Raw genomic sequence first — 22,905 nt, 5'->3', positions numbered from 1 at the left:
CAGTTCTCTCTTTATGCTTCCATTGGAGAGATATGCTCTGACCTCCTTGTCACAAACATAAGTCTGCTGTACCGAACCCCCGGGTTCTGGAGAACCTTGATGGCTTTGGCTGACTACTTTCTCCTGACTTCATAGCTTCAGGCCCCCACCACCATCTCGTCCAGATGGAATACCCACGCCAAATGAAGTCGGCTATCACTAGAATGGGGCCATTCCTGAAGTCGGCTCCTTGCTCCTAATAGCTCCAGTCTCTATTCCACATGATCCTCCCTCTCCCTGCTGACATTCACACTGCACTTTGTGGTTTATAAAGTTCTTTATGTGCACTGTCTCCTTTGAGAGACTGAATAAATGAGCCATTCTCACAGTACGCACCCTGGAGTTTCCCGTCTCCTTTCTCTCAGTCTCAGCCTCATCCATTTATCTCTAATATGGGCATATCACCTGAACTAGTGACAAAGTCCAGACTCCAGATCCTTTTCCCTAAAATTAAAGTGTGTATATGTGTATATATATATATATATATATATATATATGTATGTATGTATATATGTGTATATATGTGTATACACACATATATGTATGTACATATACATATATGTATATATGCATATATGTGTGTATATATACATATATACATATATGCATACACACATACACACATATGTATATGTATATATATGCATATGTGTGTGTGTATATACACACACATATATGCATACACACATACACACACATATGTATATATATATATCCAAGTGGGTAAAGCTCCAAGGCCCAGATCCGTAGCAACCTGATTGGACGAGACCCAAGCATTCTCCTCTTACAAAACTGTGTTTTACCAGACATGGCCAAGGACACACACACAGAGGAACGTAACTAAAGAGAAGCTGGGCTGAGGCAGAAATCAGGCCTTTATCTATCTGCATCCCTAGTGCTTAAACACAGTGATTTACACCAAGTAAACTCCTAAGAAGAGCCTGCTTTATTCATGTACTCATTCATCTCCCTCTCGCTCATCCTGTATCTGCTGCCAATTGAAAAGTCTTACCCTAGACTTATATTTGGAAGAGCAGTTACAAGATGGCTCCACAGGCTTTACAGCATGTCCAGATTTGCTCCCCAGCCTCTCCAAGGAGAAGTTCTATCCCACATGATCCCACCTCTCCCAGGCTCCCTTCTCTATTGGATGGAGGTAGTTGGGTCATTCACCCTGCACCTGCTGGTCCACTGTATGAGCAGTCCCGAGATGTGGGTTCTAGCCACAGCGAGGTGCTCCACAGCTGCAGGACCCCATGCACCTCACAAAATGCTTTTTGGGACCTCTCCAAGGCATACGTTAGCTGATACCACGTATGGCTGCTGTTGATAGTTTGTCCCAGTCTACCATGAGACTGTTCTGCCGAGCAGGAACCAGGTCTTGTGTGAGCTTCGCATTTTTCCCACCGCCTGGGATGTGACAATGCATAAAAAGTAGATGTTTAATCAAAGTTTATTAAATGACAGAATGAAAGATGGTGGCGAACATTCACACTGCACTTTGTGGTTTATAAAGTTCTTTATGTGTATTGTCTCCTTTGAGTGACTGAATGAATGAGCCATTCTCACAGTACGCAGCCTGGAGTTCCCGTCTCCTTCCTCTCAGTCTCAACCTCATCCATTTGTCTCTAATGTGGGCTGTTGGGTGTGGAGAAGAATCCATCTCCTCTGAGAGGCGAGGATTACGGAGTTTTCTGCCCCGTGAAATGCAGCTTTTTCGATCAAAGTGGACGATTCATGGGTTTCACTTGAACCTCATCTCATCCGACTTCTTCATTTCACAGGTAAGGAGGTCGGGGCCCAGGGAGGGGGGTGCCTTAGCCACCGATGTGCAGCTAATAAAGGGCAGAGCTGACACTCTGCCTCCAACCCCAGCATACTGGCTTCTCAGACAGGGTCTAGCAGCTGGCAGGCCAAAGCACGAAGTCAAATTTCTGAGCCACAAACTGCTGTTTTTTTGCCATGAAATACTGCACACCACAAAATATTCCTGGCTCAGAAACTCCATTTTCTCTGACAATTCAGCATCAAGCTCTGTCAGCGGGAGCTACTTCATTATGTGTCTGGGACAGAAGTACAAAAGTTCTTGTCGAAAACATAAGTTATGGACCAAGCAATGGCAGATGCCTCAGCTGGTGAAATATGCCTCGTCCCGGCTTGGGCTTGGCTGTTAACAAGTCATTGTCAAGAGTTTCTCTCCCCCTCCCCCCGAAATTAAACCATTTTTATTTGATGTAGAATCATAGCCATAATTTATGACCTAATCCAGAGGCTCAAACGACAAGGCTGAGTCATCCTTTAAATCAAATGAGGTAAGAAAACCAAGAAGAGTTCAATCAGAGCATCTAAGAATCTTCTGCCTTTCCTAAAGACATAATCTTCTAAGTTTTTCCTCCAAAACCTTCAAGTGGTTCCCCATGATCTACCAAATACCTTAGCATGACATTGGAGTCCAGTATAATAAAGTCTTGTTTTCTCACTCCATAGTCCCCCTCACACACTATAAACACTGGCCAAACTCAATGACTCATTGATCTTCGGATGTGACCGAATTTTTGGTATCATAACCCTCTTGGTTCTGCTCTTCTGCTTCCTAGAATTCTTTTCACTTCTTAACTATCCTTTCTTTTTTCATGACATTTCCACTGATCCCTTCCTCCTAAACCAGACTTAGTATTTCCTCTTCTAAACTAATCAACATTTTAATATATGTGTAAATCAACTTCATGAAGTCACAGAGAGAGGGAAAAATCATTTTCTTTATAATTTATGGCCTACTATGAGTCCTCTGACTAGACAGGGGTGCTCAAACTATGGCCCGCGGGCCAGATGCAGCAGCTGAGGATGATTATCCCCCTCACCCAGGGCTATGAAGTTTCTTTATTCAAAGGGCCACAAAACAAAGTTTTTCTTTCTACTGTAGTCCAGCCCTCCAACAGTCTGAGGGACAGTGAACTGGCCCTCTATTTTAAAAGTTTGAGGACCCCTGGACTAGAGGATGACCTAAAGCTTGAACTATAATATATTGTCCTTTTGAGGTCATACCCAGAAACTGGGAACCTTTTTATATCTGTGGAGACATTGCAACGGGCTCTAAGATTTCCAGAGAAGGCCAAATGAGCCTGTGAGAATAATTCAGGAACACGATCCCAAATGTTACTGGGTCATGTATGTGTACACATAAGTAAATGTATGGGTATGTGGATATAGGGGTGTGGGTTTTATATGTGTTGAGCTATAAGTGTTGAGGTAAATATAGCTGTAGGTATTAGTATAGGCATAGGTATAAGTATTGCTGTATATGTACATGTATATAGAGAAGCATATATATATATGTATGCAAAAAATACAAATAATAAAAGGTATAAATGTATACACTTGAATGCACATGTAACTGCATCCATTCCATGCACACACACGTCATGCACACAAACAAACATGGATTGTATATGTTTACAGGCACACACAAATACAGAGTAACTCCAAAATCTTAGTAGATTTTTAAGCTGTCGAGACTTTTAAGCTCCCAGGACATGCATTATTGTCTACATTTTCTAGAGAAGGAGACTGGGGTCAAGATACCCTAAAAAATTTGCCTAGAATCACAACTTGTGCAAGTATCAAAGGTGAGAAGCAAACTTAACTCAAGTTTTCTCATTTCAAGAACCTTTCTATAACTTCCTGTCCCCCTTTCTGTCTCTCTAAAAGAAATTAAAAGACCAAACTAAAAGATCAATAAATGTAATGTTCTTACTCCAAGAAAATGGGGAGACTTTCCTGTATGATCTGAGCCATGTTTATCGTAGACTTGAGAGGTAATATTCAAGTATGATGCTAGACCTTTGACAGATTAAAAAAACTGAGTCTCAGAGAGAAGTTGTTGATTCAGCGTTAAAGAGCTGATCGGGACAGAGCTTTGACCCACAACCTCCCCAAGGCGTGTTTGGACGCTGCCTCAGCTCTATAATCTAATTTAATATAAACACTAATATAAGTTCGGAACAGAAAGGAATGGCACTTACACTCTCCTCGTGGAACAATCAACTAAGTTTACAAAGGTGTAAAAGTCACTTTTGCTTTACAGACATTCAGAGCTAAATCTGCTGAACTCCATCTGGTCCATAATGTAGATGAGAAGCTAGCAAAGAGATAGGAGGAGGTGAATGGGGAGACCATAAATGCATTTCAATAAATAATCCAACTGCTCTTTGGAAGTTCCTAAAAAGCAGTAAGATGTCTGGATAGAACACCGGGATAGGAAGCAAGAGATACAGCCTCAAAGTCTCTCTGGGCTACTAAACTTGTGAACTTGAGGAAATCACAAATTTCCTAGGTCCTCAGTTTACCCACTTTTTCAACTGATGGTAATATAATAGCTGCAGCTACCTTATAGACTACTTGTGAGCAAGAAAATTACTAGATGGAGCTGTATTAAACAAATGCCAGTAGCGACCCTTGCTGAAAGAATGACCTCAAATTTAGAAGACCATGAGTTGAGTCCCAGGTCCGACTTATATTTACTTTTATACACACACACACACACACACTTAAACTCAGCAAAGTTATTATCCTTCTCTGACCCTCAGTTTTCTCCAATGTCAAATGGGGAAGGGGAAAAGGGAGCGAACTAGATGATCTCAAAGGATTTTTCTTCTCCAAATCCAATGAAAGAAGAAATGAAAAAGAACACAACCATTTATTAAGCATTTAATGTATGTAAAATGCTGTGCTAAGCATGTGAGATACAAACAGAAAAGCAAGATAATCTCCATTTTCAAGAGTTCACATTTGAATAGGAGAGAGAACATAAATAGGAGCTGTAAATCATAGCAAAAGGCTCCATGGTCCTTAGTGTGCAAAGACAAAACATATACGAATGTCCCTACTTTAATGTCATTCCACTGATAAAATCATGTCCAACTTCACATTGTGAAGATAAATTCTTCCCAGCGGCAAAGACATCGATGGCCAGAATCTTTTTTTTTTTTTTTTTCCTGTAACTATAGATACTGGGAGAAGGGAGCAGAAAAAGGGAAGGTTACAGTAACTCCCCTAAAGTTGCCAGCTTTCATCCCCCAAAGGGCTGCTTCTCTGGATAATGGTTTTAGGGGCTTGGCACAAATCCAATCATCAATCTGATAGAACATTGCAATTCCAATGACAATTCCAGAGGCCATTTAACCGGTCTCATTTTTTCATCTTTAAAATGGGGGCAATAATACGCCCCTTGCTAGCGTCATGGATTGTTTTGAAGATAATGCTTTCAAGACCTTAAGGCATATTATGTCAGTGTGAGAATGATTTTTTAACGCAATGCATAGCATACCGAATTCCAAAGGCAGAAGCTTTTATTCAAATATCTGAAAGTATTTAACAATCATTTCCGAAACCCTTTATTACCCAATTGCCTCTCTGTCCAAGTACTGAAATTAATTCATTTGCTCAACAAATATTTACCCAGCATCTGGGATCCCCCAAATCTGCACAACCAGGTGCTTGGCCCGCCTCCTTTCAGACTGAGGGAAGAAATGGTTATTGAAAAAGAAAATGGCATGAATGCTGATAATTAAATATTTTATAGCTTGAGCTTTTTAAGTTGCGAGCTCAACAAATTACATGTTTAAATGCCTAAGTACTCTTTAGTTGACTTTTAATTAACCCCCTTTGCCTTTCTCATCCAGAGAATGTGAGTAAAATTTGGGGGGGAAAAGTACCAAGACCTGCCACTAAGGAAACCTGCCTTTATACTAGAATTGCACCAATTTGCAAGTCATCTATTACATTCTTTGTAGAATGTGCAATGTTTGCAGCTGAATCACATGAAATTGCACTCATTTCTTATCAGTAGCAGCAATCATGTTATTATTCTTGTATTAATAGGATGCAGACAATGTCTCTCCTTTTGGGGCCTGTGGGAAAACCAGTACCAATTTAAAAGCAGTTTTGCTTAATCAAGCTGCAATTCATTAAGGACCTTTTCCCATCGTCTACTTATGACCTTTTTTTCATTTTTGAAGAATAGGAAGATAACTTAAAATATGTTTGACTGAGCCACTGCTTACTTTTTGTCAAGGATTTAGCTTTGGATCTGCTGACTTGGAGCCAAGAATTTGTTGAGTTAACTTAACCTGACTCTCATTAATGAAGGAGGAAGAAACTCTTCTCTTTGTGAGTCATTTTCAAATGGATGAAATTCTGCTGTCTCACAGCATACACTGCTGCTGGCCCAGTCAGAAAAGGAGACTTAATACTGGTGAAATAATTTGAATGTTGTGCCGAAAATTCACAAGAGTCGAGAATATTCTGATATTAATTCAATCGAACAATATTTATTAAGCATCTGTACTTTTTGCAGAGAACTGAACTCGTCCCCATTGATTGATTGATTAAAATAGGAAGTTACCAAACAGAATTCTGTCCTGAGCTCATCTCCAACACAGCATCCCACACCTTCCTAGGAACTCAAAGATTCTACATATTTCACTCTCCACCGAGTCATGCAACATCCCAAGCTTCATGTCTTACGGCAGGATGATATTCTGCTCTATTCCTAAGGATAAGAATTTTCTGTGATTTCAGTCATAGAAGTTACTCCCTCTATACTTTGAGTCCTTCTATTAATGCAATTTTCCAAAACATATACTCTTAGAATGTTGCCCTATCACTCAGCAGTTATGTGACTTGCCTAAGATCACAGAGCTGGAATTATCTCAGAGAGCAGAAATATCCACGTATTCATACTTCCCAGGCCAAGGCCCTATCTATTCTGCCATGTTCCAGTTCCCCCCTTTTATGACTAAAAACAATGTTAATGAATATCTTGGTTTATATAACCCTGTAACATTATAAGAATCCATATGATCAATGTCATGTCACTTCCAAACAGGAGTATCTGAAAATCTTCCTTATTATAAGGGTCCGCAATGGCGACGGATGACTACTAAAGTACACAATCAAAGAAATTCTCAGTTGGAAGTGAGTCCAGTGATCACGCAGTCTTAACCCACTTCCAGTGAGGGGGAAAGCATGGTAAAGAATGTAAGTAAACATTAAGGGGAGAATAAAGAAGGAGCAATGGTTTTGTCACTGGAATATACTATAGATAGATCATCTGGTCAGAAAAGGAGAAGAAATGAGGATTTCAGGAAGAATCGTAAGCCTGATGTGTAAGAATGTCCTAGAAATGGTGGGGGTTTAATCATCCAGACTTCTGCTAAGGCTCTTTCTTTCCAGAAGTAGAATAGTTTAAATTTTCTTGGTGACCCCTTCATAAGCCTAGATTTGAATTGTGCTAAAGGCAATTTCATCATTCAATAGGTAGAAGAACCAATGTATACAGTTATGGCACTTGGTCTACTCTATCTAGCCAGCCTTATAATGATATCTCAGTCCTCGTGCTCTGAGTGTTTATATTTCCCTCCCTCTCCACCCCATGCCCTTTCAGCTGAGGACAAGAAATCAAACCAACACTGCCATGCTTTGTGAAAAGGCGATACCTGCCATTCAATTGCCTTATGGCTTTACTCGTTGTCCCTGTGACTGACCGATACCCCGCTATGTATATCATCTTCTTCTCCTGAAATGTAAGCTCTTTGAGGGCAAAATCTTTCTTTAAATCTGTATAATGGAGCATAGTGCTTGTCACAGAAACATCCTTAATCAAGACTTTTTTCCCCTTCATCTACCTATACGCCTATGTAAGAGGCAATTCTAATTTTCATTAACAAGAAAAAAAAATTATTTCTAGGGTAGAAATGAGGACTTTAGAGCTATTGCCTTTTTAGAATTTGTGATAGAGAACAGGAATGTCAACGTAATCTGCCACAGGCCCTAAATTTTGTAAGCAAATCCAAAAGGACGGAGAGTGAGCATGGAGACGAGACCTACGGACCAAACGTCTCAGAGTGAGTACTGAGAGGAAGCTCTTAGACTGTACTGAGCACGGGAAGGAAACCTATGGACGAAACCCATGGACTGGACTGAGTATAGGGAGGAAGCTCATGGACCTGAGCAAAGGGACGAAGCCCACAGACTGAACATCTCAGAGTGAGCATGGGAAGGAAGCCCATGGATCGGATGACTACAGTGAGAATCATTCTAGGAGGGATAGAAGACCCTCAAGAATAAAATTCTGAGCATACACACACACACACACACACACACACACACACACACACCCCTTTAATGAGAAAGAAAGAATGGGACTGTACAAAGAGAGGGAAGTGGTGAGTTAGACTTTTAAAAGAAGAATATAACATGGAAGTAAGCAAATATATCATGGACCTGAAGCTGATGAGGAAAGCTGCAGGCTCCCAGTCCTTTCATGCATATTCTATCTGGCCAGAAGGGAGAGAGAGCAAGCTCCTTGGACTTTTGTTTTTGTAACCTCAGAGCCTGGCCCGGCGCCTGTCATCACCAGTCAATGATAATTCATTAAGCATTTGTTAAGTGCCATCATTTTGCCGCAGTTATCTCCCTGTCCAGTTCTCGCTTGGATTTACCTTACGTAATGTGGTTTGGATGTACTTGAGAACTATAAAATTCCAAATTGAACCAAAGCTTAAACACATTTTTAAAAGATGAGAATGTGAAGGAAAAAGAAATTGGACCCTTAATACCAACTCTAGGAATATCTTCTGGATCTTTTGATAAGCTCTAGAGAATTTCTGTGATATTTGAACCCAAAGCTCCTATATCTATCTCCAGGATTAGGTGATTTTCTTTACCTTGATATTTACTGAGCTTCCTTTGAGCTTAAAAAAAAAAAAAAGAAAGAAAGAAAAAAAGAAAAAGGAAACCATCAAACTACTCTTTACCTGAAATCCTCTGATTTCATACCTGAGCTATGTAGTTTGACTAGGAAATGCTAGTTTTGATTAGTGCCCCCCCCCCCCACTGACTTTTTAAGTGTGGTTATTTAGGCATTGGAGGGTAAAACACACATACACACACATGCATACACACACACACACACACACACACACACACACACACACACACACACACCCTATTGAAGGAAACATGATAGACACAGAGATAAGGACTGAGTCCAAACCAGTGACTTCATTGCTATAGGAAATTCCCCAGGGAGGAAGTGCTCTTGACTGATGCAGGTCAGCACTTACCGGGTCACTTATAGTCATAAAGGGCTGCCTAGGACACTAAGAGGTTAAGGGGTTTGCCAAAGGTTACAAGTCACTTTGTGTCAGAGATAGCAACGGATCCCAGGTCTTTCTGGGGGTGGAAGTCAACTGTCTTCCCACTATGTTACAGTTGTTTTAACCTATACAAAGCAGAGGCAAAATAACTTTGACCAGAAAAGTCCCAATAGTTTAGGAGACCAGAAAAGTCTTCCTCCAGAAGTTGTGTCTAAATTGAATCCTGAAGGAGTTCAAGGACTCCAAAAGGCAGAGCTACAAGGGAGGATGTTCCAGGATGGAACAATCTGCACAAAGGTACATAGCAGTGAGAGAAACAGCAAGGAGACCAGTATGGCAGGATCACCGAATGTGGGGGGAAAGCAATGTGGAAAGCTAAAAGACTTAAATTTGAATACATTGCATTAAAACTCAAGGACACAGATTCAAATCTTCCCTCTGATACATGTTACCCATGTGGCTTTGAACAACAACAACAACAACAACAAAAAACTTACCTTCAATTTCCTATCTTTACACTGAGATGATTGACTACACAATCTCAAGATGCTCTCTCCCATTTCTAGGTCCATTATTGGAAGTGTGGTCCTAAGTTATAATATTAAGTATTATAAGAAATGGAAATGGAGGTTTATTTTAGCTTGTAGCTAATAGGGAGCCAATGGAATTTGTTGAAAATAGGATAGATGACATGGACAAAAAAGCATGTTAGTGTGATGTGATTGATGGATTAGAGTGGAGAGATCTATTAGGAGGCTCCTGAAATAATTCAAGTGATATAATGAAACAGAAACAAGAAAATTTCATAATTTAATGTCTCCATGGGGGAGGCGCCAAGAATGGTGCTGAATGTGTGATCCTAGATGACTACTATGAAGTGGTCCTCTCAACTACAATAGGGAAATTCAGAGAAGGAGAGGGTGTTGGGTGAAATCTGAGTTCTACATCGGTCCTTCTGGGATTAGGATGTCTAGGAGAAATCAGCTTCAAAATGTTTAGTAAGCAATGAGAGATTCAGCATCAGAAGCTAGGAAAGAACCTAAGATTGCCTTATGTGAAAGTCATCTGCATAAATGTGATATTGAATCCAAGGTGACCAAATGAGAGTCCAGCAGATTTCAAGAGAGTCCTGGTAGGAAGACAACCAAGAAAAAGTCATATCATCAAAACCCAGAGAGGAGGGAGGATCCAAGAGGAGGAAGTGGTCAGCCAAGCCAGATATTAGAGATATGGTAACAAACCAACGGATTTGGCAGTTACAGTGATCATGCGGAGATGAAAAATATGCTACCAGTTGATCGATGATTTCAGAAGTCAGATTACTGAGCGTTAAGAAAAGTGTGAGAAGGGAGGAAATGAAAGCAAAAAAAAGTAGATGCTTTTTAAAGAAATTATCTGAGAAAAGGAGAAGAGAAATGAGTCAAATTTAAATGAAATTAATTATAAGCTGACTAAACTAGCTGAATTTGGAAAGGTTTATTACCAAAGACATGGGCACTGACAGAGAAAGGTTTTAGACCAAAGGAGACTCATGAGGAGTGACTACTAAGTTAGGAAGGGTCTGTGATCTCCCCTGCTGGAAGATCCACAAGGGGATGAAATCTTGGATCCTTGAAGCATTGAAGCAAATACAGATGGGGTGGTAGATTCTGACAGCAAATAATTGTATTGCTAATGTACTGAGTAAGAATTCATGAACAAGACCTTGAAACATGAACACCTTTGAGGTTTCCTTATTGAGAACAGAAACACATCTGACACTATCATTCAATCACATTAGATTAAATGTATATATACACATACATATATATGTATTATTCAACAGGTTGGCCATCCCTTCATTAATTAATATTTGTGAATTGCATGTTTATGAATGTATGTATTTATATGAGTGTGTATACATTTATCTATATGTTTGAACTATATATGTGTATATATATATATATATGTGTGTATATTCACATATACTAGAAGAATGAGAGTATTTGAATCCAAAAAGTTCTTGACTGGCTAAAAGATGGATCAAATCTGGAAGGAAAAATTCAGTAAAGATTAATGGAAGATTTTGAAATTGGGTTCAAAAAATCACCTGCCCAAAAACAGATTATGGAGATTTGGTCTTTTAGTGACTTGCTAGTTCAGCATGAATCAATAGTGATGTTATAGTCAGAGGAGGTAGGAAAAAAGGGGACATTATTGAGTTTATTTTGCCTTTGTAGATATAACCTTCCAAGTGCTATACAGTGACAGACTATCTGGGACATCCCATATCTGGGCATGTCATTTGGGAGAACATTAGCAAGTCCAAGAATATCTAAAAAGGGGGCAGGACAGACACACATTCTAATCATGCAGTGTTAAATGCCTCTTTTTGTTCAGTAGTTTTTAGTATGTTTGACTCTTCATGACCCCATTTGGAGCTTTTTATTTGGCAAAAATCCTGCAACGGTTTGTCATTTCTTTCTGTATCTCCTTTACAGATAAGAAAACCGAGTCAAACAGGACTTGCTCTGAGGCACACAGCTAGTAAGTGTCTGAAGCTATATTTGCCCTCAGGAAAATGGGTCTTCCTGACTCTACCCATTATCCCATTCAGCGGTCCCAGAACTGCCCCCATGTATTTCTAACTGGACCATAACTTCGGGGAGACAAAGCAGCATAAAATACAACTCTAGCCATTAAGATACTTGTGATCTAATCTGGTAGAAAACTTGTAAATTCAAAACTAAAAAACAGATTGCAGAGTTGGGCATTGAGTAGCCTGTATGCTGGTCCAAATTCTGTTACTATCTAGAAATAATCTTTAGGCAAGTCATTTCTTAAAATTCAGTTTTCTCCAACCCAGGGAGATAATCATAGAACTGGAGAAGGAAATTTTCCACTGGTTGGGGGAAACTTGGCCCACAGTCACAGATCAACAGGAGAGGGTGCTGTTGCCATGGTCAAAGCCAATGTTGGCAAAGGAGAATGAGCTCATCCCCTATTTCAGGCCCACAAGGGGGATAGGAGAGACTTTGATCCTATTTATCCCAGATAAATCCCTGTACGTGAGGCTGCTGATTCTTCCCTTACAAACAATAAATGAGCCCACACCTTTCCATTTCAAAATCTACATTGGTCCTGACATTGATAACAGTCATGAGGGGGAATGGGGAAGAGGAGGAGGAGAATAACTAGCATTTATTTTGCAGGTTTTGCTTTACAAAATAGGATTTCCCTGAAGTCCTTTCCACTGTGTAATTACTGCTTTTGATGGTCCTCCTGGTGCAGAGCCTTGGGAATTCTTGCCTAAGAAATGGGAATATGGAGCACGTGTTGGGGGAGGAGGTGGAAGAATACAGATACCTTCACAATAACCTGAGTGCCAATGAAATCAGCCTATGGCATCATCCTCACTTGCCTTCTCTGTCCTTCAGCTTCCTCATCCCTAAGCAAATGGGTTGGACCAGATGCAGCAGTTAAGCTGTTTGCTCTCCAACAACTCATTTAGTTGGGAAGAACGCTGGACTAGCTGGAATCTCCACTCAGACCTTCACTCACCATGTAGAACCAGCAAGTGGCCTCTTTCCTAAGAGACTTTGCTTCTTTCTTTGTGATACAAGGATAAAGACCTCCCAACTCTAATGGAAGAAACCATAATGGCAGCTTGTTAGGACCGGACTGGTGTGAGGAAGACTAACCTGGATGATTCGGGCAGATCATGCAATCTGTCTAGTCTTCAGAATCTTCTTGTGAAATAAGAGTCAAGATAATTTCTAGGGTCCAATTCTGGATCTCATTTTAAGCACAAATTCCGCCTCCTATGCCTTCTTGCCCTGTGAGTCTAGGCAAAACATTTCATGAGCCACAGACATTTCTGTAAAACTACTAATATATCATATCGCTTGCCTTCTCAATTAGATAGAGGGAGAAGAATTTAGCAAGATTTCAAAAAAAAAGGTTAACTTTTTTTTACATGTAATGGGGGGAAATAAAATAAAATATTTAAATTTAATTAATTTATTTTTAATTTTTTTAAATTTATGTTTAATTTAATTTAAATTTAAAATTATCTACCAAGTTGAAGAAGAGTTGAATAGAAAAAGATCCCACGCCTATAAAATCATTGGTCTTCAATAGGTGGACATAAGCTTATCTCTTAGAATTGTTGGGAGGAAACATTTTGTAAATCCTAGAAATATTATTCAAATTAATTATTAATTAATTAAGTCCCTAACACAAGGCACAAAAGTGCCAGAGGGGAAATTGGTGTTATTTTGTCAACTATCAGGAAACAAGTGCAAGCAAGCTTCAACTGGCTCATTCTGGAATTGTCATGCACATGGCAGGTAGCCAGCTTGGGGTAAAGGGTGGAGATTTAGGCGGAGCCCAAGAAATGCAGACATTTGCTATAATCTCTACTTAGTTTCAGGTAAGAGTAAAGGTTTAGAGGAGAATCCCAGGCTAAACTTCCTTTTTGGGGTTACTCAATGTTCACTAATCCCATATTTCCATACAGGGAAGAGAAGTAGCCTCCCTAAGCCTGTAGTCTGAGGTGTTTCCTTGTCCAGATAGCTTCAAATTCAATATTGATGACACAGGGCTGGGCCTGGAGGCCTTGTCTGCATAATATATGGGGAAATAGAAGCTTGGCCCAGTATTTGGTTAATCCAATCAATTTTGATGACCTAACCAGATAACCTGAAACCTCAGAAAACCTGTTTGGTAAGCTGATATACAGATTCCTGTCTTTTGATTAGTGGGGTTATTAGTCACTGCATGACAGTAGCCTTTTTTTTTGAAAAGGAGAGGATTAAGCAAGATCAGCTAGAGAGTCCCTTCCTGTTCTAAATTCCACAGAATCAGCCTGGAAATCATGAGTCCTAGATTTTAAATCTGGAAATGCTGCTAATTTCCTGGTTAAGTCACTGTAAAACAGAGACTCAGAGATCTTAGAGATTAAGTGCCAGCATCTTGATTTCTCATAACATCACAGATTTGAGATCTCAATGAAACTCCATAATTCTGCTGGATGAGAAAAATAGTGGTTCCCATCAGGATTAAGATTTAGAGTTGAGCCACCTGATCCCAAACCTAGTACCTACTGCCCTAGACATAATCTTCTCAAGTTATAGATTAGGGAAAGATGGGCAAAATAAGGTAAGAAATGAGATATATTAGTCACACAGTTACTTTACTTCTATGATAATTGGTGTCTATTTTGTTTTATTTTGAATGTAATATGTAAGTAAAAAAAAAGTGTATTTATGTATATATGTAAATACATACACAAACATTTTATATATATATATATACTCTGATTAAATGTAAACTACTTGTGGACAAGGACAACTTCATTTCTGTCCTCTATTCACAGTTCCTACAAAGGTGACTGTCATATAGTAGATTTTTAATACATTGTTGAGTAGTCAATTAATTGATCCTGTGATATACTATGACTCCATATATACTACTCCATATATACCAAACAATGAATAAAGTCAAATAAAAAGAAAAAAACACATCTGTCTTAAGGGGATAGCATATGTAATTAAACTCAGAATTAGGAGTCTGGAACTTTTAGGAATTAAACTTAGAATTAGGAGTCTGGACTCATGCCCTTGTTTGAACTTGGTTTGGCCACTCAATATCTGCATGAACTTGGACAAGATGCTGAGCCTACTGTGACCCTGGTTCTGTGGAGAATGAAGTAATTGGTTCTGAGGCTTCACCTCCTACTCAACAAATTGGCAAAGATTACAAAAATGTGGGAACCGTTAATGTTGGAGAAAGGTATGGAAAGGTGGGCACCATCTCCATACAATGCAGAAGCTGTGAATAAACACAGACAGTCTGGGAAACAATTTGAAAATGTGCGAACAAAGTAACTGAAATGTCCATACCTTTTTACCCAGGCAAGAATATGTCCTATCATCACTGACAAAATAAATAAATAAATAGTATATATTCCAAAATATTTGTAGCAGCATTTTGTGTGTTAACAAATAATTGGAAACAAAACACATGCCTTTCAATTGGAGAATGGTTAAACAATTGTTCTTTGTTAATATAATAACATTACATGGGGAATGGTGAACATGGTCAATAAAGACAAGTATGAAAAGAGTTAAATGAACTGATGCAAAGTAAAGTAAATATTCAGGAAAAAATGTGTGTATCAACCAAGTTGTTGTAATTGGAAAGACAACAATGACAAAACAATAGCAAATGAGAATTGTAAAATTATAAAAAAACAAAGTTGACCCAAAGAAGAAATAGGAGAAGGAAGCTTCCCCTCCCCCTCCTTTATAGAGAATGGGAGGTAGGGGATAAGGTTTACAGTTGTTGAAAAGAACGTTATATTGCCCAGAACATCCAATATTATTATATACTTATGAGACTTCTTTTTGTAAAAATCTTTTTCACTTTAAAAAAAAATGCTTTATTGTAAGGGCCAGCTCTCTAGGAGGAGGATGAACAGGTTTATAGGCAGAAATATAAACAACGTAAAAACAAAAGATATCAAAGGAACAAAGATAACATTTTTAAACATTTTTTTAAATTTCTTTTTTAAATAAGTGAATTTGGGCTACAAAATGGCTATGTCACTTCCAGCTCTGTTTATGTTTGGAACCAACTATTAAAATACTGAAAAGTAACAACTTTTAAAAACATGTCAATACATGTGAAAATTGTGACCTTAAGATGGTTCTGTCAATTAGATAAAGTTGCCCTTGAGTCATCAAAAAAGAGAAAGAAAAACTAGCTGCTCACCTACATGCTTGTTTGGAAAGGTGTACTTTCATTTACCTGGGGCTAAAAGGATTCCGAAGGTGGAAGAAAAAAAAATGGTGTGGAGAGAGTTGGAGCAGGACAAGCCTTCTCCTTGTGGGATGGTTCACTGGATTACGTCAATACCTGTCACCAGTGTTCTTTGATAAAGCTACAACTCAATAGACTTGGAAGAAATGGCGGCCAAATAGAGAAAGGCAGGGTTTGGAGATCATTTGTTAGGCAGTCTAAAGGCTCTGAATCACCAATTGAGTGCCATTGATCCTAATGAAGTATAGAATATTTAATTGTTTGGAAACTGCTTCATAAATTCAATATATATTTTTAAATTATTTATTTCTAAGACCTTAAACAAAAGGAGTGATGCAATATGCTGTTTCCACAAACTCCCCAACTACTGGGAAACAACATGAATTAGTAAAAGAAAAATAAATGTAGCATCAGAAATTCAAGTTTGCCAATATAAATGGATATAAGAACAACAACAACAAAAAAAAAATCAAAACTGAATCAGATACAATTATAATGATCAAATAAACGGCACTTAGGAAGAAATAAAAGAATGTATCTCCCTCCATTCTTGGGAGAGTTGGAGTACACTGAGCATGGAATACCACATATATTAAGTTGGTATATTTTACTAAATTGCTTTTTTTTTTCTTATTCTTTGTTGCAAGGGAAAAATAATCTATATGGAGAAGAGTAGAGGGACATATTTTAAAATGAAGGTGATGTAAAATTATAAGATATCAATATAGTTTTTAACATTTTTATTTTACTTTTTATTATACAAATTTTAACATTTTATTTTGAGTTTGAATTTTTTCCCTCTCTCCAAAACTTTCCCCACTCTTTGAGAAGGCAAATAAAATGATATCCATTATTCACATCAAGTCTTTTGAACCTTTTGCTATATTAGCCATGTTGGAGAAGAAAAGAAACAGAAAAAAAGAAAAAGAAGTAAAAAGGAGGAAAAGAAGAATAAGAAGGAGAAGAAAAAAAAGAAGAAGATGAAGAAATAGAAGCAGAAGAAGGAAGAAAATGAGGAGGACGAGGAGAAGGAGGAGGAGGAGAACGAGGAGGAGAAAAGCAATATGGTCCAATCAGTCCTCAGAGTTCATTAGTTCTCCCTCTGGAAGTAGATAGCATTTTTCATCATGAGACCTTTGGAGTTGTCATGGATCATTGTTTGAATCTTACTTCTGTTACTAATCTGCCAAGTGATTACCTGAAGAGGGCTGGAACTCTGGAGAAGTGTACTTGAAACAAGGTGTTAACTCAGTGGAATTGATGAGATAATGGTTCTCTAGTTCACATACATACTTAGTACTTAGCATGGTGATGTCATGGTTCTCTAGTTCACACAAAATCAGTATGCCAAGGTATTTAAGGGCTGAGAAGGACTCAAAATGAGACGTTCCATCTTGGACCAGTCTCGTGATAGCTCTTGTGCCTCCTGCACTCCTCCACCAAGACCAAGGACTCAGGTTGATCCCGAGGTCCTCCAGAAAGCTAGCCTGAATATTACAATTACTTCTCTGGGACACAGGATCCTCCTCGGGAACATGAGGGAAGGTATATCCCAAAATCGCTCAGGGCCTTCCTATTCCAAATGTTCTATGCATTTTGCCATTTTGAGAGAGTCACTGATCTAGAACTGGAAGGATCCTTAGAAAAATTTCATCTAACTGGCATATTTTACAGATAAAGCCATTGAGGCTCAGAGAGCAATAGTGTGACCCAGGTTGCAAATTCAGCACTCTTTGTTTAAAGTAAAAGGTAGAACCTCACCTAGAGCTGGGCATAGGATACCCCAGAATGAGTGTTGAATTAAATTGAAGACCAGCCATCTCCAATATTGCTATTGTGGGAAAACTTACAACTTTGCAAACCATAGTTCCTGCAATGGGTCATTCACTCCCCACACCAGCACTGTGAGGTTGGTTCCCTGAATATATTTATCCTCCTTTTACTGATGAATAAATAAATGCAAAGAAATTAAATCCCTTCCCTACAATCCCACAGCTACTAAGTGTTAGAGCCAGGATTAGAATCCAGATTCTTTCATTTTCCAAGCTCTCCCCTTCTTTTTTTCCTCAAGGTGATCATTGTTCATTTGGAAGCCGGAGAAAAGAAAGAGGATTCACAAAAGAGAAGAAGCATCATTCAGGTAAAGAGAACTGGGGTGGAAGCATTAAGATTTGCATTCAATTTCTGTCTCTGACACCAACTATTGGAAGGTCACTTTTCTCTTCTGGGTCTCAATTTCCTCACCCATGAAAGTTTATGATTAGATTAGACAATGTTGAAAGTCCTCTCCAGGTCTAATCACTGATGCTCAAAGGTCCCTTTCACTTCTGATTCTGTGTTTTTATTTTGTTTTGTCTTGTTTTTAACAGTGGTCAACAGGGTACATCATTCTCTTTCTTTCAGATTCTGTAAATGACAGGCCCACTTTAAAAAGTAATGAGAATTAAGAAGGACTAAGATAATAGGAGAAGCTGCAAAACTTGTAAAAAACCAGTATAAACTAGCAGAAAAGTGTTAAAAAAAAAAAAAAAGGAATGTTAAATGTTCCATGAGAGTTGACTAATTTGTTACGTTTTAAAGTTTGCTATTGCCTTCTTCTATCTGTATCAAGAATAAAAGTTTATGGTTTCTTTCTTAAAAAAAAATAAGTGACTATATATGATCTCTTTTTATGACTTTTCAGAGATAAACGTTTATTTTCATAGTAACAAAAGAAATAAAAATTTCTCGCCTAACTACCATTGCCCAGGGAATATAATCCCCCTCTTTATTTGCTTTCCCGGTGCCTGCCTGGGAAGAATGATATTTGTATTGTAGCCTTTTAGGTTGGAAAATGATGTTTTCGATTATGCTAGGAGGAGAGAGTTGACTTCGAGAACAACGTGTATCAACACGAATTCTTACTATAATAAAATGATCGTGCCCGACCACCATTCTTTTCCCCTACCGGTCTGTAGGACAAGGATGTTTGCATAGAGAGGTCAGTAGACTGTGCTTCAGCCAGAAAAAGGCCAGAGCAAAGCTTATTATGGATTAGAAATACATTTTCTACTCTTTACTATAAATAGAATTCTATATTTTTTCTAATAATGAGGCTCCTTGCTAGCAGCATCATATGGTGACTTCTGAGTCTGATATTTAAGGTCCTCCATACCTTGGCTCCAAACATTAAACATTTCCGAAGTGACCACTATAAGACACACATCGTGCTCAGTGCTAGGAATATAAAACAAATGCAAAAGGTAGGCCCTGCCCTCGCTGAGTTTCCAGTCTAATGGAACGAAGACTTAACTGTTACAATATCCATTCCAGGTTTCTTCTCCAACTCTTCTTCTGGATAGAGTTGAAATCATTCAATGAGGACGTGGGAGCATAGGGTAGAGACCATCTAGCCCAATCCCCTGATACCCAAAAAACACGGTACAGCACAAAGAGAGAATAGAAGACCTGATTTCAAATTCATCCTCTCTTACTTAGCAAGGTGTAACCTTGTACAATTCGTTTATTCCCTCTAGTGTAGACGGCCTCTAGGTGCTCTTCCAGTTGGAAAGCTAAGGTCTAACTTACTACCCCAAGATTGCAAAAGTAGCGATTAACAGAGTGGGAATCCAAATGGGACACCAGACAGAACCCCATCTTCATTGGGCCAAATTACTGGTTCTGAGCCACACTAACCATGTGACTCTGAACAATCCATTTTCCCTGCTTCTAGCCCTCAGTTTCTTCATCTATAAAATGGGGTTAAAAAAACCTTTTTTAAGGTAATAAAACAAAATATTGCAGTTACGTCCCTGTCAATGAGAATCATGATAGCTGCAGTCAAATGTATTTGAACTTGTACTATTCAAAGTTAAACTTGTATAAAATACAGTAATTGGTTCCAGCCCTGTAGAAATTCTACCCATTCAATAATGTTCCTGTTTGGTGAGTCCTGGCTCTAAAGCTTCATGCAGCCAAGAAGTGAAGATGGCTGTGTCTTCCCACGGGCTACGCCGTCTCTTCCCTTCTCCTCTGCCTCCCCTCCCCTCCCCAGGAATAATAAAAACAGCTCACATTTTACAGTGAAAATGCTTGGCTCAGGACATTCCTGGGAGGTAATTCATCTAGGTAGAAGTCATCCTCCTCTACAAATGCAGGCTCTAGCCCAGCAGCAGGGCGCAGAGAAGCCAAGATTTCAGGCTAGTCTGGACTGAGGTCTAATGCCTGGTTCCATTTAACCACACTCCCCTCTCTATCAAAATCTTTATTCACATTTAATTATAATTTGCTAAATTACAGCCGCTTAAAGGGTCCCTCTTTTGAGAGCATGAGGTATTTTATTAGGGATGAGACAAAGTCTTAAACAAAGAAATGAATCGTTAACTGGAAGTGATCTAGCCATCGAGCTCTTTCCATGGTCAGGGAGGTTTTCATGTAGCAGTTAAAGCTTATAAAGCTCTTTAAACACTGCATCTCATTCAGCAGTCACAATTAAATTGTTCCCATTTGAAAGCTGATGAAACTGAGCCTCAGAAAAGTTACTTGAACTGACCTTGTTCACACAGAGAAGCTAAAAATTTTACAGCAAGAATCTGAATCTAGATGTTCCACTAGGTGGCGCCGTAGGGCACAGAACACTCCTCCAGGCTGAAGACTCATTTTCCTGAGTTCAAATCTGACCTCAGACACTTATTAGCTGGGTGAATCCTTTGATCCTGTCTGCCTCAGTTTCTCCATTTAAAAAATGATCTGGAGAAGGAAATGGCAAACCTCCCCAATATCTCTGCCAAGAAAACCCCAAATGGGATTTTTCACACAATTGGAACACACAAAGCTGTGAAAATATCTGACCCAGGGGCCTGTCAAGGTCCTATCGTACTGTGCATATATTGTTCAATTTGATAGACAAATGATGATTCCGTGAGACAGATTCAATAATTTAACGAACTACTCCGACTGTACAAAAACCCTGTGCTATTGATAAAAAGAGAAAACATGTCCCATAACAGTCCTCCAAGGGCCTTTCAATAAAGACACACAGAAGAGCTTCATTGTGGATAAGAAGTAATGGGCAAAAGAGAGATTGGCCCACAGAAGATCCCATTCAATTTAATTAGCAGATTCTCCCTCTATCGATGAAAATCGCAGGGCTTCCATGATTCAGCACATCCTCTCTGAGAACAGAAAGAATGGGAGGCTGCCTCAAGCACTTAGTAGCTGGGGGATGCTGGGCAAGTCACCGGGACTCTCTTGGTCTGAGTTTCCTCATCTGTAAAATTCTGATAATCAAATGAGATGACCCAGTGTAGAGCATTTTGCAAGCCCCAAAGCATTTTGCAAATTCAAGTTATCTTGCTTTATGAAGTTCTCTGAACTGAATGCTGGCGTCCTCAGGTAATATGACCTCTCCCCCATCACTCCATCTTTACTCAAAGGAATTGCAACTTTTTAAGACCCAGGTAACGAGTGATTTCCTTAAAAGAAAAAAAAAAAAAGCCTTCCTTAGTCCAAAATTACCCTAATTTTGTAATAAATAAAGTGATTTTTTTATTTAGAATTATTACCCAAATTTTGTAATAAATAAATTGAGTCTCCAAGGGAAAATGTACAAAGTCACAGAGATAATGAGCAGAAAACTAGGGATCAAGAACCAAATGTTCCCATTTCAGAAGCCACCGCATCCCAACTCCCTCCCCTAGAACAAGGCATTTAGAGGTGAAGGGAGTTGACCTAAGGGAAGTAGGAAGTTACTTGTGAAACTGTGACCCAAGTTGAGCCAAGTATCCTGAATTTCCAGTCCAGTTCTCTGTGCAATAGACTGTACAGTCTTTCAGATATGAAAATGAATTCTGTGGGTGACAGGCAGTCATTCGCCTGGGAAGCAGGTTCACAGCTTTCTCTGCTCACCTGCCTGGGACTGATCTGAGTGGCCAGCCCTCACTTCCTCCATGGCATTGGAGTGTGGAGCCAGCTGGGCTGCCCTGTGGAGACAGCTGGGCTGTCCTGAATCCACGAGTGCCCAGGAATCAGGTTCCAGAATCTCTTTGCAAGGTACACCCTGTCTTATGGTGTTTTATGTCCTTGAAGAACGAGAGCCAGTGACATAAGATCTTGTTCAATCAAAATAGATAAATTATTACCCTCCTCCTCTCTCTCTTGTGTGTCATATAATGAGAAGGAAACAACTAAGAAAAAGAGTTAAGTGTTAAAGGAAGAAGATGAAAATTGACTAAAAGTAGAGCTGTAAAGTCCAAAGCTTTGGAACTGGAATCAGTACAGCTAGATTTGAGTCCCACCTATTAATCAGTTATCAGTCACTTGCGGCGGGCTCTGTATGTCTCATTAATATGTTTTGTCCCAAAAGTCTTCATGTAATTTTAACCTGTGAAAACCTCCGGCTGCACTAAGGCTTCTGGGACACCCGGTATTAGCAAGATCGTTATGGCCAGAGCTGGTTTTGCAAGTAGGTAAAAATAGGTAGCTGTTTACACAACACAATTTGAAGAGCCGGCCTCTTTAATCCGGCTTTGGCTGGGAAAGGGTGTCTGTCAGGAACTCAGCCAAGTCATTCTTCAGACTAAAGGAAATCAATAGTGCCCAAGGGAAGAAGCCTTAATGGGAAAGAATCTCTTGTCCAAGTCATGATCAGTGTGTAAACCAGTTGTAAGATCAGATCAAGCCAGAGTCCCATTAAGATACAGAATCCAAAAGGAAGGGAGGAACGGAAGTTGAGGAGGCCATCCCAAAGCCACGTGGGTCAGCCCAGAATCTGGGGGGACAAGGGCCCTAAAAAGAGTGGGAGATGTGGCAACATGACAGCCAGTCCTTTGGACTTCATTTACTTAGACAAGGAAAGAAACACAGGCTTGGGAACATGACTCTGCTATTTCCTATGGGACTCCAGGTGGTCACTTTCTTCTCCAAACCT

This window comes from Antechinus flavipes, chromosome 6 (assembly GCF_016432865.1).
Source record: "Antechinus flavipes isolate AdamAnt ecotype Samford, QLD, Australia chromosome 6, AdamAnt_v2, whole genome shotgun sequence".
NCBI lineage: Eukaryota > Metazoa > Chordata > Mammalia > Dasyuromorphia > Dasyuridae > Antechinus > Antechinus flavipes.
Note: the sequence above shows the minus strand (reverse complement) of the source record.